This window comes from Xenia sp. Carnegie-2017, unplaced genomic scaffold, assembly GCF_021976095.1.
Source record: "Xenia sp. Carnegie-2017 unplaced genomic scaffold, XeniaSp_v1 HiC_scaffold_20, whole genome shotgun sequence".
NCBI classification, from domain to species: domain Eukaryota; kingdom Metazoa; phylum Cnidaria; class Anthozoa; order Malacalcyonacea; family Xeniidae; genus Xenia; species Xenia sp. Carnegie-2017.
The window spans coordinates 8467966-8486856 of record NW_025813483.1 but is presented as its reverse complement, the minus strand read 5'-3'; the positions used below and the strand labels follow the sequence as shown (position 1 = coordinate 8486856).

At 30.3% G+C, this 18891-nt stretch overlaps 2 long non-coding RNA genes across 2 annotated transcripts; both read right to left on the bottom strand.

The window, feature by feature from the left end:
• Positions 1 to 385: 385 nt before the first annotated feature.
• LOC124443314 lies at positions 386 to 997 on the bottom strand. The gene is made up of 2 exons (XR_006947624.1): positions 865 to 997; positions 386 to 670 (listed from the first exon to the last, which is right to left on the bottom strand). It is a non-coding gene; the product is annotated as an uncharacterized LOC124443314 (long non-coding RNA).
• A 14869-nt stretch (positions 998 to 15866) lies between these two features.
• Positions 15867 to 17639, bottom strand: LOC124443304. Its single transcript, XR_006947615.1, has 4 exons — positions 17578 to 17639; positions 16969 to 17058; positions 16479 to 16599; positions 15867 to 16241 (listed from the first exon to the last, which is right to left on the bottom strand). It is a non-coding gene; the product is annotated as an uncharacterized LOC124443304 (long non-coding RNA).
• Positions 17640 to 18891: the final 1252 nt, after the last annotated feature.

Below are 18891 nucleotides of genomic sequence, written 5' to 3'. Positions count from 1 at the left end.
GTGTAAAGTATTAAGATTTAAATAGCATTAAGAGTAACTATAACTGGTTTTGTCAGAATATGTTCTGTTTGTGACATGATTACTTACAATAAAAATTTTAATTTATTGAATGAAGTTTATGGATTTTAGCAAAAATTAAATGTTCGAGCCCTTTGTTGCAATAATTTCTTTCTGCTGATTGATCAATGCGGTGAATGAAACATAATTCTAATCATTTTTCACATACAATTGTTGGTCACAACTCACAAGTGAAGTTTAACCAAAGAGGTAAGCTGTAGGAGCTTGACAAAATGTTTGACATAATGGCATAGTTGTTAATTTCATTGTAACAATTTATCAATAACTTCATTCTTTAAAAAATTGTAATTTCATGTATTGCTTATTGAAAATAAGACAACAAAAAACATCTTTATTTGTAAGTTAATACAAATTTGACAGACATGATAGCCACAGGAACTCAATATACAATTACAAATAAAAACTTTCAATTACAATTATGCAGACAAGCTACATTGCAAATAAAAAGCCCCGATTCAAGAATCAAATATAAATTAGTTTAGTCCAAATTTTATACTAATAACGTCTTCATCTGAAGAACGTTCTTTACGCATAGTAGGTCGTTTTATCGCTTCTATCAAATCCGTTGACCATTCTAATAGGAAACTTTCTACTAGAAAATACAGAAATAGAATCACACTAAATATATTTATTACTTTTGTCCTAAATTATAAATTCATAGGGCAACTGCCGTTCAATATAAGAGACGTCCTAAACATGGATCTCGCATACAATTCAAGGCAAGAAACTATACAACCCGTAAAATTATATTTGACGAACGTATTTTACAATAAAACTGTTTCTCACCTCATATGCTTGGTATTCTATCCAATGGCATTAAAAATTTTGTCCATAAGTGAATTTAAATTCGTCAAATTTTCGAAAAACAACTCTTCATAATACGAATCTATATACATTCTGGCCAGTTTATCTGGCTGGAGTAATGGTGGACGCAAAAGATGCGCACTTGAGAACTGGGTACAAGTAGGGGACAGATTTTTCGCTGAGTGGCGCTTCTGTATGTATCTATTCTGTGTATACACCTTAATTAATACACTAACTTCCGTCATCTAACTTGTAACAATACACCTTCATTAATACACTAACTTCCATCATCTTGTATAATTATTTTAAGTATTTAAGTACTTTATTCATTAAATCCCCTGAAGAGTGAGCAATCACGAAACAGGCTAGTCAGGATGAATCTGTAGTTTTGTGATTTTTTCTCAACACCACTAAACATATTTACGCTCTGCTCTCGGGCTTCGAGCACTGTTTTATACGAAGAATCATCAAATATAAACTTCCTATATATATATATATATATAAAATGAAATAAAATGGACAAGTGCTTGCTGTCGCTTACTCGGAGTTTCACGCAGTAGGACGATCTGCAGGCAACTGACAGATTATATATTACTTGCTAAATATATACATCGATTAAAAGGTGTTAAGTTACATGACGGCATGCACTAAACATATCGGAACGTTTATTTAAAATGTTCTTTTTACGTCTATTCAGGATAAATAGTCTTTCTTCAAGGCAAAGACGGCAGGTTTTTTGGTTTTTGTTCGGAGGTGGAAGTTGTTTGATGAAGTCCAATGTAATGTTGTAGTTACTTTTGTTTTCTTTCAGTGTCCACGTGTATTTAGAAAGTTCTGTCTCGTTGCGGTATTTAATGTTCGTAATTGATTTAGTGTGGTTTCGATATCGTGTCTTTAAAGTGCATGCAGTAACACCTATATAAGTTTTTGTTTCGTTGTTGTCAGTCGTTGTCGCCTCGACTTTAAAGTAAATCACGTTGGGTTTCAGGCAATTGCCATTTGTCGGGCGTAGGTGTTTCTGTCTGCAGTTACATTTTTTGGGGGGTTGTTCTTGTTCTGAGTTGTTTCTGGGTTAAGCCTTTTTAAAATAGTTTTGTTGTGTCTGGTTATGAAAGTGTTCATGTTTTCGCCGCAGCTGTTGCTTACGCATATTGTGTGTCGGTTGAATATCTTAGTTCACGTGTTGGTAGCGTTAGAAAAGACGAAAATTATAAAACACTCAACAAAATCACTTCCTCTCCACCAAAACAAAACATGGACCAAACGCATGGCTAGCAAAACGTTTGATGTAACCATGGGCAGCTATGATGGAGCGGAAGTTAGCAAGCTTGTAGGGCTATTTTCACTCGACCAACTACAGCACGGGTACGGGAACAACAGGGTGGACTCACTTTTTTGGTACTAGTTTTTTTGTTGTGAAAATGTGCTCAAATGCATGAATTATGGTCTTTTTGTAACAATATGGATTTATGATATAATTCATTTTCATGGGTGTGGATTCACCTTTTTTGGAAAAGCTCCTTTTGTTGTGGAAAATTTGTTCAAATTCATGAATGTTGCTCTTTTGGTAAAAATCTGAAAATATGATAAAGTTAATTTCCAGGTGGGGTGGACTCACTTTTATTGGAAACGTTCTTTTTGATGTAGAAAATGTGTTCAAATGCATGAATGATGCTCTTTTTGTGAATATGATAAAATTCAATTTCAGGGGGGTGGACTCACTTTTTTCCTACTAGTCTTTTGTTGTGGAAAATGTGTTCAAATGCATGAATTATGGTCTTTTTGTAAAAATATGGATTTATGATAAAATTCATTTTCAGGGGGGTGGATTCACTTATTTTCATATTTTTACCAAAAGAGCATCATTCATAAATTTGAACACATATTCCACAACAAAAGGAGCTTTTCCAAAAAAAGTGAATCCACACCCATGACAATGAATTTTATCATATATTCATATATTTACAAAAAGAGCATCATTCATGTATTTGAACACGTTTTTTAGAACAAAAAGACCTATTACAAAAAAAGATAGTCAACCCTCCCCTGAAAATGAATTTTATCATATTTTCATATTTTTACAAAAAGAGCAGCATTCATGAATTTGAACACATTTTCCACAGCAAAAAGAGCTATTACAAAAAATTGAGTCACCCTCCTCTGTGAAAATGAATTTTATCATATTTTTATATTTTTATAAAAAATAGCATCATTAATGCATTTGAACACATTTTCTACATCAAAAAGAGCAATTACACAAAAAGTGAGTCCACCCCACCTGAAAATGAACTTCATCATATTTTCATATTTTTACCAACAGAGCATCATTCATGAATTTGAACACATTTTCTACAACAAAAGGAATTCTTCCAAAAAAGTGAATCGAACCCCCCTGTAAATGAATTTTAAAATAAATCCATATTTTCACAAAAAGACCATAATTCATGCATTTGAACACATTTTCCACAACAAAAAGAACTATCAAAAAAAATTGAGTGCACCCCATCCCTGAAAATTAATTTTATCCTGAATCCATATTTTCAAAAAAAGACCATAATTCATGAATTTAAACGCATTTTCCAGAACAAAAAGAACTATTAGAAAAAAAGATAATCAACCCTCCCCTGAAAATGAATTTTATCATATTTTTATATTTTTACAAAAATAGCATCATTAATGCATTTGAACACATTTTCTACATCAAAAAGAGCGTTTACACAAAAAGTGAGTCCACCCCACCTGAAAATGAACTTCATCATATTTTCATATTTTTACAAAAAGACCATAATTCATGCATTTGAACACATTTTCCACAACAAAAAGAACTATCAAAAAAATTGAGTGCACCCCCCTCCCTGAAAATAAATTTTGTCCTGAATCCATATTTTCAAAAAAAGACCATAATTCATGAATTTAAACGCATTTTCCAGAACAAAAAGACCTATTACAAAAAAAGATAGTCAACCCTCCCCTGAAAATGAATTTTATCATATTTTCATATCTTTACAAAAAGACCATAATTCATGCATTTGAACACATTTTCCACAACAAAAAGAACTATCAAAAAAATTGAGTGCACCCCATCCCTGAAAATAAATTTTGTCCTGAATCCATATTTTCAAAAAAAGACCATAATTCATGAATTCAATCGCATTTTCCAGAACAAAAAGAACTATTAGAAAAAAAGATAATCAACCCTCCCCTGAAAATGAATTTTATCATTTTTTTATACTTTTACAAAAATAGCATCATTAATGCATTTGAACACATTTTCTACATAAAAAAGTACTTTTACAAAAAAAGCGAGTCCACCCCCCCTGAAAATCAATTTTTTCATATTTTCATATTTTTACAAAAAAGAGCATTCTTCATGCATTTGAACACATTTTCCACAACAAAAGGAATTTTTCCAAAACAAGTAATTCCACCCCACTGAAAATGAATTTTATCATAAATCCATATTTTTACAAAAAGACCATAATTCATGCATTTAAACACATTTTCCACAACAAAAGAACTGGTAGAAAAAAGTGAGTCCACCCCCCCTGAAGTGGAATTTTATCATATCTACAAAAAGAGCATCTTTCATGCATTTGAACACATTTTCTTCATTAAAAAGTGAGTCCACCCCAACTGGAATGAACTTTATCATATTTTCATATTTTTACCAAAATAGCATCATTCATGAATTTAAACACATTTTCCACAACAAAAGGAACTTTTCCAAAAAAAGTGAATCCACCCCCAGAAAGTGAATTTTATCATAAATCCATATTTTTACAAGAAGAGCAACATTCATGAATTTGAACACATTTTCTACCTACAAAAGAACGTTTGCACAAAAAGTGAGTCCACCCCACCTGGAAATGAACTTTATCATATTTTCATATTTTTACCAAAAGACATCATTCAAAAAAAGTGAATCCAACCCCCTGAAAGTGAATTTTCTCATAAATCCATATTTTAACAAAAAGACCATAATTCATGTATTTAAACTGGTTTTCCATAACAAAAACAACTATTACAAAAAAAGTGAGTCCACCCCCCTGAAAATGAATTTTATCATATTTACAAAAAGAGCATCATTCATGCATTTGAACACACTTTCTACATAAAAAAGTACTTTTACAAAAAAAGCGAGTCCACCCCCCCTGAAAATAAATTTTTTCATATTTTCATATTTTTACAAAAAAGAGCATTATTCATGCATTTGAACACATTTTCCACAACAAAAGGAACTTTTCCAAAACAAGTAATTCCACCCCACTGAAAATGAATTTTATCATAAATCCATATTTTTACAAAAAGACCATAATTCATGAATTTAAACACATTTTCCACAACAAAAGGAACTTTTCCAAAAAAAGTGAATCAACCCCCCTGAAAGTGAATTTTATCATAAATCCATATTTTTACAAGAAGAGCAACATTCATGAATTTGAACACATTTTCTACCTACAAAAGAACGTTTACACAAAAAGTGAGTCCACCCCACCTGGAAATGAACTTTATCATATTTTCATATTTTTACCAAAAGACATCATTCATGAATTTGAACACATTTTCCACAACAAAAGGAACTTTTCCAAAAAAAGTGAATTTAACCCCCTGAAAGGGAATTTTATCATAAATCCATATTTTCACAAAAAGACCATAATTCATGTATTTAAACTGGTTTTCCATAACAAAAACAACTATAACAAAAAAAGTGAGTCCACCCCCCCTAAAAATGAATTTTATCATATTTACAAAAAGGGCATCATTAATGTATTTGAACATGTTTTCTACATCAAAAAGTACTTCAACAAAAAAAGCGAGTCCATCCCTCCCGTAAATTAGTTTTATCATATTTTCATATTTTTACAAAAAAGAGCAGTATTCGTGAATTTAAACACATTTTCCACAACAAAAACAACTTTTACAAAAAAAGTGAAATTACTTTTATCACATTTTGAAAATGAGTTTTGTCATATTTTCAAATTATTTAAAAAAGAGCATCATTCATGCATTTGAACACATTTTCTACATAAAAAAGTACTTTTACAAAAAAAGCGAGTCCACCATCCCCTGAAAATGAGATTCATCATATTTTCATTTTTTTAACAAAAGAGCAACATTCATGAATTTGAACACATTTTCTACCTACAAAAGAACGTTTACACAAAAAGTGAGTCCACCCGACCTGGAAATGAACTTTATCATATTTTCATATTTTTACCAAAAGACATCATTCATGAATTTGAACACATTTTCCACAACAAAAGGAACTTTTCCAAAAAAAGTGAATTTAACCCCCTGAAAGGGAATTTTATCATAAATCCATATTTTAACAAAAAGACCATAATTCATGGATTTAAACTGGTTTTCCTTAACAAAAACAACTATTACAAAAAAAGTGAGTCCACCCCCCCCCTAAAAATGAATTTTATCATATTTACAAAAAGGGCATCATTAATGTATTTGAACATGTTTTCTACATCAAAAAGTACTTCAACAAAAAAAGCGAGTCCATCCCTCCTGTAAATTAATTTTATCATATTTTCATATTTTTACAAAAAGAGCAGTATTCGTGAATTTAAACACATTTTCCACAACAAAAAGAACTTTTACAAAAAAAGTGAGTCCACCGCCTTTTGAAAATGAGTTTTATCATATTTTCAAATTTTTACAAAAAGAGCATCATTCATGTATTTGAACACGTTTTCTACATTAAAAAGTACTTTAACAAAAAAAGCGAGTCCACCCCCCCTCTGAAAATGAATTTTATCATAAATTCATGTTTTCACAAAAAGACCATAATTCATGGATTTAAACTGGTTTTCCACAACAAAAACAACTATTACAAAAAAAGGGAGTCCACCCCCCTTAAAATGAATTTTATCATATTGACAAAAAGAGCATCATTCATGTATTTGAACATGTTTTCTACATCGAAAAGTACTTCAACAAAAAAAGCGAGTCCACCACCCCTGAAAATTAATTTTGTCCTGAATCCATATTTTCGAAAAAAGACCATAATTCATGCATTTGAACACGTTTTCCACAACAAAAAAAACTAGTACCAAAAAAGTGAGTTCACCCCCCCCTGAAAATCAATTTTATCATATTTTCATATTTTTACAATAAGAGCAACATTTATGAATTTTAAACACATTTTCCAAAACAAAAAGAACATTTACAAAAAAGTGAGTCCACCGCCCCTTGAAAATAAGTTTTATCACATTTTCAAATTTTTACCAAGAGAGCATCATTCATGAATTTGAACACATTTTCTACAACAAAAGGAATTTTTTGAAACAAAAAGAATCCACCCCCCTGAAAATGAATTTTATCATAAATTCATATTGTTAAAAAAAGACCATAATTCATGCATTTCAACACATTTTCCACACAAAAAGAACTTTTACAAAAAAAGTGAAATGAGTTTTATCACATTTTGAAAATGAGTTTTGTCATATTTTCAAATTTTTAAAAAAATAGCATCATTAATGCATTTGAACACATTTTCTACATCAAAAAGAGCGTTTACACAAAAAGTGAGTCCACCCCACCTAAAAATTAAATTCATCATATTTTCATATTTTTACCAACAGAGCATCATTCATGCATTTGAACACATTTTCCACAACAAAAAGAACTATCAAAAAAAAATTGAGCACCCCCATCCCTGAAAATAATTGTCCTGAATCCATATTTTCAAAAAAGACCATAATTCATGAATTTAAACACATTTTCCAGAACAAAAGAACTATTACAAAGATAGTCAACCCCCTGAAAATGAATTTTATCATATTTTCATATTTTACAAAAGAGCATCATTCATGAATTTGAACACATTTTCCACAGCAAAGAACTATTAAAATTGAGTCACCCTCCCTGAAAATGAATTTTATCATATTTTATATTTTCAAAAATAGTATCATTAATGTATTTGAACACATTTTCACATCAAAAGAGCGTTTACAAAAAAGTGAGTCCACCCCACCTGAAAATGAATCATCATATTTTCATATTTTTACCAAAAGAGCATCATTCATGAATTTGAACACATTTTAAAAAGAATCAAAAAAATTAAGTCCACCTCCTGAAAATAAATTTTGTCCTGAATTTATATTTTCGAAAAAAGACCATAATTCATGAATTTAAACACATTTTCCAGGAAAAAAAGAACTATTACAAAAAAAGATAGTCAACCCTCGAAATTTTATCAAAAATTCATATTGTTACAAAAAGACCATAATTTATGCATTTGAACACATTTTCCACAACAAAAAAAACTTGTACCAAAAAAGTGGGTCCACCCCCCTGAAAATGAATTTTAATATAATTAAAAAAAGAGCATCACTCATGCATTTAACACATTTTCTACATCAAAAAGAATAATTAAACAAAAATTGAGTCCACCCCACTTCGAAATGAACTTTATCATATTTTCATATTGTTACCAAAAGAGCAACATTCATGAATTTGAACCTATTTTCTAAAACAAAAGGAACATTTCCAAAAAAAGTGAATTTTATCATAAATCCATATTTTCACAAAAAGACCATAATTTGTGAATTTAAACACAATGAATGATGCTCTTTTTGTAAAAATGCAATGAATGATGCTCTTTTTGTAAAAATTTGAAAATATGATAAAACTCATTTTCAAAATATGATAAAAGTCATTTTCACTTTTTTTGTAAAAGGTTTTTTATGGAAAATGTGTTCAAATTCATGAATTATGGTCTTTTTGTGAAAAAAAGGATTTATGATGAATGCATTTTCAGGGGGGTGGACTCGCTTTTTTTGTGAAAGTTCCTTTTGTTATAGAAAATTTGTTCAAATTCGTGAATAATGCTCTTTTTGTAAAAATATAAAATAAGACAATTTATTTTCAGGGTGGACTCAATATTTTTGTTATAGTTCTTTTTCTTGTGGAAAATGTGTTCCAATGCATGAATTAAGGTCTTTTTGTGAAAATATGGATTTATATATGAAAATATGATAAAATTGATTTTCAGGGGAGGATTGACTATCTTTTTTGTAATAGTTCTTTTTCTTGTGGAAAATATGTTTAAATTCATGAATTATGGTGTTTTTTCGAAAATATGGATTCAGGACAAAATACATTTTCAGGGGGGGGTAAACTGAATTTTTTTTGATAGTTCTTTTTGTTGTTTTGAAAATAAGTTCAAATGCATGAATTATGGTCGTTTTGTAAAAATATGAAAATATGACAAAATTGATTTATAGTGGGGGTTCACCCACTTTTTTGGTAATAATTCTTTTTGTTCTGGAAAATGTGTTTAAATATGTGTGTTCAAATGCATATTTGATGCTCCTTTTTGTAAAAATTTTAAAATATGATAAAACTCATTTTCAAAATATGATAAAACTCAATTCACTTTTTTTGTAAAAGTTCTTTTTGTTGTTGAAAATGTGTTCAAATTCATGAATTATGGTCTTTTTGTGAAAATAAGGATTTTTGGAAAAATCCATTTTCAGGGTGGTACACTCGCTTTTTTTGTGAAAGATCCTTCTGTTGTGGAAAATGTGTTTAAATTCATGAACGATGCTCTTTTGGCAAAAATTTGAAAATATGATAAAGTTCATTTCCAGGTGGGGTGTACTTACTTTTTGTGTAACTCTTCTTTTTCATGTGGAAAATATGTTTAAATGCATGAATGATGCTCTACTTGTAAATATATATTAATATTAATTTTCAGGGGGCTGGACCTACCTTTTTGGTACTAGTTTTTTTTGTTGTTGAAAATGTGTTCAAATGCATGAATTATGGTCTGTTTGTAACAATATGAATTTTTGATAAAATTTCGAGGGTTGACTATCTTTTTTTGTAATAGTTCTTTTTGTTCTGAAAATGCGTTTAAATTCATGAATTATGGTCTTTTTTTGAAAATATGGATTCAGGACAAAATTTATTTTCAGGGAGGGGGTGCACTTAATTTTTTTGATACTTCTTTTTGTTGTGGAAAATCTGTTCAAATGCATGAATGATGCTCTTTTGGTAAAAATATGAAAATATGATGAAGTTCATTTTCAGGAGGGTTGGACTCACTTTTTGTGTAAACGCTCTTTTTGATGTAAAAAATGTGTTCAAATGCATTAATGATGCTATATTTGTAAAAATATAAAAATATGATAAAATTCATTTTCAGGGGAGGGTTGATTATCAAATGATGCTTTTTTTGCGAAAATATGAAAATATGATAAAATTGATTTATAGGGGGAGGGGGGGTAAAATGAAAATGATTTGAACATATTTTCCTATAAATTGAATCTATAGGAAAATGTAATTTGAATGTAATTTGATATAATTTGAACATACTTTCCTATAAAAAGGAAAATCTGTTAAAATTCATGAATGTTGCTCTTTTGTAAAAATATAAAAAATATGATAAAATTCATTTTCAGGGTAGGGTTGACTATCTTTTTTGTAATATTTCTTTTTTTCCTGGAAAATGTGTTTAAATTCATGAATTATGGTCTTTTTTCGAAAATATAAATTCAGGACAAAATTTATTTTCAGGGAGGGGGTGCACTTAATTTTTTTTGATAGTTCTTTTTGCTGTGGAAAATGTGTTCAAATTCATGAATGATGCTCTTTTGGTAAAAATATGAAAATATGATGAAGTTCATTTTCAGGTGGGGTGGACTCACTTTTTGTGTAAACGCTCTTTTTGATGTAGAAAATGTGTTCAAATGCATTAATGATGCTATTTTTGTAAAAAAATAAATATATGATAAAATTCATTTTCAGGGGAGGGTTGATTATCTTTTTTTCTAATAGTTCTTTTTGTTCTGGAAAATGTGTTTAAATTCATGAATTATGGTCTTTTTTTGAAAATATGGATTCAGGACAAAATTTATTTTCAGGGAGGGGGTGCACTTAATTTTTTTTGATAGTTCTTTTTGCTGTGGAAAATGTGTTCAAATTCATGAATGATGCTCTTTTGGTAAAAATATGAAAATATGATGAAGTTCATTTTCAGGTGGGGTGGACTCACTTTTTGTGTAAACGCTCTTTTTGATGTAGAAAATGTGTTCAAATACATTAATGATACTATTTTTGTAAAAATATAAAAATATCATAAAATTCATTTTCACAGAGGAGGGTGACTCAATTTTTTGTAAATAGCTCTTTTATCTGTGTAAAATGTGTTCAAATGCATTAATGATGCTATCTTTGTAAAAATATAAAAATATGATAAAATTCATTTTCAGGGGAGGGTTGATTATCTTTTTTCTAATAGTTCTTTTTGTTCTGGAAAATGCGTTTAAATTCATGAATTATGGTCTTTTTTTAAAAATATGGATTCAGGACAAAATTTATTTTCAGGGAGGGGGGGTGCACTCAATTTTTTTTTGATAGTTCTTTTTGTTGTGTAAAATGTGTTCAAATGCATGAATTATGGTCTTTTTGTAAAAATATGACAATATGATAAAATTGATATTAAGGGGGGGTGGTTGACTCAATTTTTTTGTAAAAATTCTTTTTGTTGTGGAAAATGTGTTCAAATGCATGAATTATGGTCTTTTTGGAAAAATACGAAAATATGATAAAATTGATTTATAGGGGGGGGGTTTACTCACTTTTTTTGTAAAAATTCTTTTTCTTCTGGAAAATGTGTTCCAAGGCATGAATTATGCTCTTTTTGTGAAAATATGGTTTATTTTAAAATTTATTTTCAGGGGGGTGGATTCACTTTTTTAGGAAAAGTTCCTTTTGTTGTAGAAAATGTGTTCAAATTCATGAATTATGGTCTTTTTTTGAAAATATGGATTCAGGACAAAATTTATTTTCAGGGATGGGGGGTGCACTCAATTTTTTTTTGATAGCTCTTTTTGTTGTGGAAAATAAGTTCAAATGCATGAATTATGGTCTTTTTGTAAAAATATGAAAATATGATAAAATTGATTTATAGGGGGGGGTTTACTAACTTTTTTTGTAAAAATTCTTTTTCTTCTGGAAAATGTGTTCCAAGGCATGAATTATGGTCTTTTTGTTAAAATATGTATTTATTTTAAAATTCATTTACAGGGGGGTTTGATTCACTTTTTTGGAAGAATTCCTTTTGTTGTAGAAAATGTGTTCAAATTCATGAATGATGCTATTTTGGTAAAAATATGAAAATATGATAAAGATCATTCAGGTGGGTGGACTAACTTTTTGTGTAACTGTTCTTTTTGATGTAGAAAATGTGTTCAAAAGCATTAATGATGCTATTTTTGTAAAAATATTAAAATATGATAAAATTCACTTTCAATTGGATGATCCCTATTTTTGTAAAAGTTCTTTTTGTTGTGGAAAATGTGTTCAAATGCATGAATTATAATCTTGATGAAAATATAAAAATATTGTAAAATTCATACTCAAGGTGGTGGCCTAAATTTTTTGTAAAGTTTATATTCTTTTGATGAAAATATGGAAATATGAGAAAATTCATCTTCAAGGGGGCAGGAATTCCTATTTTTGTAAAAGTTCTTTTTTTTTTGAAAATGTGTTCAAATGCATAAATTATAATCTTGATGAAAATATAAAAATAATAAAATTCATTTTCAGGGTGGGATGGACTCGATTTTTCATGCATTTTTCATGGACTCATGTTTCCATGTTTTAATCAAAAGACTATAATTCATGAATTTTAACCCATTTTCCACACAAAAAGATTTTTTAAAAAAACCCGAGTCCACCGTCCTGAAATGAGTTTTATCATAGTTTCATATTTTCATCTAAAACTATAATTCATGCATTTTAACACATTTTCACGTCAAAAGATTCTTTACAAAAATTGAGTCCACCCTCTGAAAATGAATTTTAACATATTTTTATATTTTCATCAAAAGACTATAATTCATACATTTCCAAAACAAAAAGAACTTTTACAAAAATAGGGAGTCCACCCCCCCTCAATGTGAATTTTATCGTATTTCCATATTTTCGTCAAATGACTATAATTCATACATTTGAACACATTTTCCACAACAAAAAAAACTTTTACAAAACTAGGGATTCCACCCCCTGAAGGTGAATTTTATCATATTTCCATATTTTCGTCAAAAGACTATAATTATTGCATTTGAACACATTTTCCGCATCAAAAAGAACTTTTACAAAAAAATCGAATCCATCCCCACTGAAAATGAATTTTATCATATTTTCACCAAAAGACTATGTCTCATGAATTTTAAGAAATTTTCCATATCGAAAACTTTTACAAGGAAATCGAGTCCACCCCAACTAAAAAAAATTTGACCATATTTTTCTATTTTCATCAAAAGACCATAATTCATACATTTTCCAAAACAAAAAGAACTTTTACTAAAATAAGGATTCCACCCCCCCTGAAAGTCAATTTTATCATATTTCCATATTTTCGTAAAATGACTATAATTAAAGCATTTGAACACATATTCCACATCAAAAAGAACTTTTACAAAAAAATCTAGTCCACCCCCCCTGAAAATGAATTTTATGATATTTTCATCAAAAGACTATAATTCATGCATTTGAACACATTTTCCACATCAAAAAGAACTTTTACAAAAAAATCGAATCCATCCCCACTGAAAATGAATTTTATCATATTTTCACCAAAAGACTATATCTCATGAATTTTAAGAAATTTTCCATATCGAAAACTTTTACAAGGAAATCGAGTCCACCCCAAATAAAAAATTTGAACATATTTTTCTATTTTCATCGAAAGACCATAATTCATACATTTTCCAAAACAAAAAGAACTTTTACTAAAATAAGGATTCCACCCCCCCTGAAAGTCAATTTTATCATATTTCCATATTTTCGTAAAATGACTATAATTAAAGCATTTGAACACATATTCCACATCAAAAAGAACTTTTACAAAAAAATCTAGTCCACCCCCCTGAAAATGAATTTTATGATATTTTCATCAAAAGACTTCTATTCATGCATTTTAACAAATTTTCTTCGTCAAAAAAATTTTTTTTTTAAAAAAATCGAGTCCACCCCCACTGGAAATGAATTTTAACATATTTTTATATTTTCATCAAAAGACTATAATTCATGCATTTTTACATATTTTCCACATCAAAAAGATTGTTTAAACAAAAATCGAGTCCACCCCCCTGAAAATGAATTTTAACATATTTTTATGTTTTCATCAAGACTATAATTCATACATTTGAACACATTTTACACAACAAAAAAAACTTTTACAAAACTAGGGATTCCACCCCCCCTGAACGTGATTTTTATAATATTTCCATATTTTTGTCAAAAGACTATAATTAATGCATTTTAACACATTTTCCTTATCAAAAAGAACTTTTACAAAAAAATTGAGTCCACCCCCCCTGAAAATGAATTTTATCATATTTTCATATTTTCACCAAAAGACTATAATTTATGCACTTGAATACATTTTCCACAACAAGAACTTCTACAAATAAATCGAGATCACCCCCCTGAAAATGAATTTTATCATATTTTGATATTTTCACCAAAAAGTATAATTCATGTATTTAAACACATTTTCCTTATCAAAAAGAACTTTTAAAAAAAAGTTGAGTCCACCCCTCTCCTAAAAAAGAAATTATCATATTTTCATATTTTCATGAATTGCAATTCATGCATTTGAACATATTTTCCACATCAAAAAGATTTTTTACAAAATAAATCTAGTCCATCCCCCCTGAAAATGAATTTTATCATATTTCCATATTTTCATCAAAAGACTATTATTCATGCATTTTCACAAATTTTCTTCGTCAAAAAGAATTTTTTAAAAAAAATCGAGTCCACCCCCCTCTCCTAAAAATGAATTTTAACATATTTTTATATTTTCAAGAATTGTAATTCATGCATTTGAAGACATGTTCCTTATCAAAAAGAACTTTTACAAAAATAAGGATTCTACCCCCCTGAAAATGAGTTTTATCATATTTCCATATTTTCATCAAGACTATAATTAATCCATTTGAACACATTTTCCACATCAAAAGATTTTTCCAAAAAATTGAGTCCACCCCCCTGAAAATGAATTTTATCATATTTTCATCAAGACTATAATTCATGCATTTGAACACATTTTCCTTATCAAAATGAACTTTTAAAAAATTGAGTCCACCACCTCTCCTAAAAATGAAATTTTCATATTTTCATGAATTGTAATTCATGCATTTGAAGACATTTTCCGTATCAAAAAGAACTTTTACAAAAATAAGGATTCTACCCCCTTGAAAATGAATTTTATCATAGTTCCAAATTTTCATCAAAAGGCTATAATTAATGCATTTGAATACATTTTCCAATGAAAACCATAGAACACCATTAAAAAAGAAATTAACAACAGAATGAAATACATGGCTGCGTTGCCGCCGAAGGTAGCACAAATCTGGACTTTACAGTTATTGCTTGGTTTCATTTAAACATACAATGCTTCTCTCCATTGCAGTCGCTCTCATTGTCCAAGAAATTATGTCGCTCAGCTGACCTGAAAAAACTTCACGATGTGAATAATAAAGAATGCGAACTGTTTGCTCAAAGATGGCTTTCGGAGGAATGCGCGCAAGCAGTGATGACTTTTACAACGCATATCAAAATATAGTTGAAACATTAAGTTGATTCCTGTTTATGAAATCTTCGATGTATTTTCTTTCTGTGTATTTTATTCAGTTTGATAAAACCATTTACACCAAAGTGTTAAGCGTACAAAAGCACCTGCGCAAAATATCTACTGATGATGTCACGTGACAATATGTTAATTAATCACACTTATTTTCAAACAACTGCATCATTTTTCAACAAATGCGCAAGAAAATAAGGTTATTGCGACTAAGAAGTCCGTTACGCCAGCAGGAAACACTGAAGTCTCAATGACTTCGACGATACAGAACGAGTGTTCGAAATTTTCCAGCAAATTTTTTTTTTTCTATGTTTTGGAACTTGATTCAAAACGCAATTTTTTCCTCCAAAGTAAAGATTTTAAAAAATCGTGGTTAAATGAACGAATATGTTTTGTTATTCAACTCAAGTTACGAATGATTTACACAAACAACGCTACAAATTCCGCTGCGTAAAGGTTACAAACGGATCATTAGGAATACAATTTCCGCTGCGTAACGGTTACAAACGGATCATTGGGACACACTATCCTATTTGTACAATAAATATTAGCACGCGCCATAAGTCTGATCGCAAGTATACCTGGATGGTAAGTCATTCCTGTAAGCTCGTCCACCATCAACTTACGATGCAATCCACAATATCATCGTTGCTGATGTACTTTTGAAACAAATCGCATTCCTCGTGATTTTTAAACTGAAGTTCTTCATATTACTGCTGACCATCAACGTCTTTGTGTCTCGCAGGCACTACAATATTAAATATGCTGCTTTACTATTTGTTGACATGGATTTGCTAAAAGTTCGAAACTGTCAATATTTTCATAATCTGCGACGCGAACGTCCATGAACAACAATAGAAATTTATTGCATTTTCAAAGGTCCCGTGTCCAGTCCCTCTCCTCCAGTTGCTAAGCTCCGCCCCCCACTCCTTCCTCTTTCCAATAGTGCCCAATCCCTCTCCCTCGTAAAAATAGACACACAAACCTGTCTAGAAACTAGTGAAAATCTCGCCAAACGTTAATTGAGTTCCTTCTCCAAATGTTTGAAAGATAAAATTTCTGCGACAATTCTGCATTCCTTTGCCATGTAGCAGTCGAGTTTCGTGCTGCATAGAATAACAGACAAGGCCTGATTTAAAGGAAGTTCACCTTAAGACAAAATGAAAATTTTTTAAAGCATCTCGGTTTTTTCATAAAAAAAATAATGTTTCACGATACACTTTTTTGAGGAGGGGGATAGGAGTGAAGCATTTTGGGGAACTTAGATAAGCTATCCGTAGTTTTAATTACTTTTCAATCTCACAGTTAATTTTTAACACCTCAGAACATAACACATCCTCTCAGGTTCAAGAAAAGAAAACATTTTAATTTTTATATAAAGTGATCAATAGGCGTGGATACAACTCAAATACAAAAAATGGCAAAATATGACCAAGTGCCCAGGCCTCCGTTTAATATAAACAAATCACTTGTACCTGTGAACGACCATATAAATGAGGTAAAGTTAGAGAGCAACATCCAACTGGAGGATGACCCCACTCCACAAACTTCGTTTGAAAAGTTGCCTTTAAAAAAACACGACGAATATGTCAACTGAAATAAGAATTACTTAATGTAGTACTGAGGAGTCACTAGAGGGGTGAACAAAGTACTCTATTATATTAAGGGACGTGGGTAAAGAGGGAAGTATGGAGGTAAAGGAAACTGAACCCGTCGAGGTTTAAGATCGCCACGTTACCACATAATTTTTTTCACTTTGGGGATTTTCGTCTGAATGTATTATTGACGTGTTTATTGCATTCATTGGCGAAGTAAATTGACCAATCAAAAACGACTCAATAAATGTTTGACATATAATATTCAACAAAGTTCGGCTGTTTTAAAAATGATATCAATTCCTTTCTTTTTTCCACAAAACTCTCAAAAATGACTTAAATGTTAGTGACGTGACGGTACGCGCAAAAAACTCTTTTGAGACAATCACTAATTTCCATATTAAATATAACTCTGATATTAAACAGTTGAAAACACAGATGAAGTCAGACCAGCTAGGATGAGTAATTTTATAAACTCAATACTATTACCTTTTCTGAAGCAAAGACTATATCACACAATGCGAGAAGGGAAAGACCAAATCCAGCTGTTGGACCGTTTAGCGAAGCGATCAAAGGCTATAACCAAACTTTTTCTATCTTCTTTGTAGCTACTTCATTCCTTTATATACGCAACTTCGAGCAAAGGGAAAGGGACCACTTCAATACCCCAGTTATATCATCACATAAAGAATGTTTAGTGCAGAGTAGATCTTCTGTGAGTATCAGTTGACCACCTTCAGGTGGGCTCATATAATAATGGGGCCCATCATCATTATATGAACAAACAACTGACATCCACAAAGAATCCAAACTACAAATAAACATTCTTGGCCATGAATCACCATGACACATGAGCAATGAAAAACTAGTAAGAGTAATTGAAGTGAATGAGAGAGGTGGTAAAGGGACTTTCACAACTCCATCATTGTGGGATCTACAATGTGAGAAAATATGAAATAATGATATGCAAAGTTACAATGCATCAGCAAATTTAATTTGTCATGAAATCTCGTGCATTTCTTTCATATTATATTACATTGACTCCCAAAGACTATAGTTCCTGCACTTAACACCATAAGACTAGAGTTCATGAACATAACTCCTGACTGTTATAGTCTATGCCCCTAAATCACAAATATTATAATGAATCCCCCTAACTCACTAACACTATACTTCCTGCATCTAACTCATAAACACTATAATTCACACAATTAGCTGGCAAACACTATATTTCATGCACCTCACACTCAAAAACTATAGTTTATGCACATAACTCCAAAGATTACATTTCCCACACCTAAGTACCAATCATTAAATACAATAGATTTTTAAGAGATGACTTTTATCACAATATCTCTTTAGACGTATTCCTGACGCTAGCAAACGTGAAAATCAAGTTGTTAGTGATTATATCTGCTAAATATGATTGAAGAAAAACATCGAGCCAAGAATCATCTAAAGACATAGAAACAGAACATAAACTTACCACATCGCTTTCAATTTCATTGATAACGGCTTCTTCATCAAATTTCAACGAACGAATTTTGACCTTGCCTAAATGTAAAAGGAGTAATGTTGCAAAGGAAGCAAAGCGAGAAATGTCCGACGTCAATATATCTCACATTCAAAATATACTTTTCACGTTTTTCAGCCAAAGCCGCGTGTCGCTTTTCACGACACACTTTACGAGAACGGAATCGTAACCTTCAATGCAACAAGCCCATAGCCAGCAAATAATTACTAGAGAAAGCATGGTTTTTACATATGTAAAAAATTGACGCTCAATATTCAAAAGCATATTGA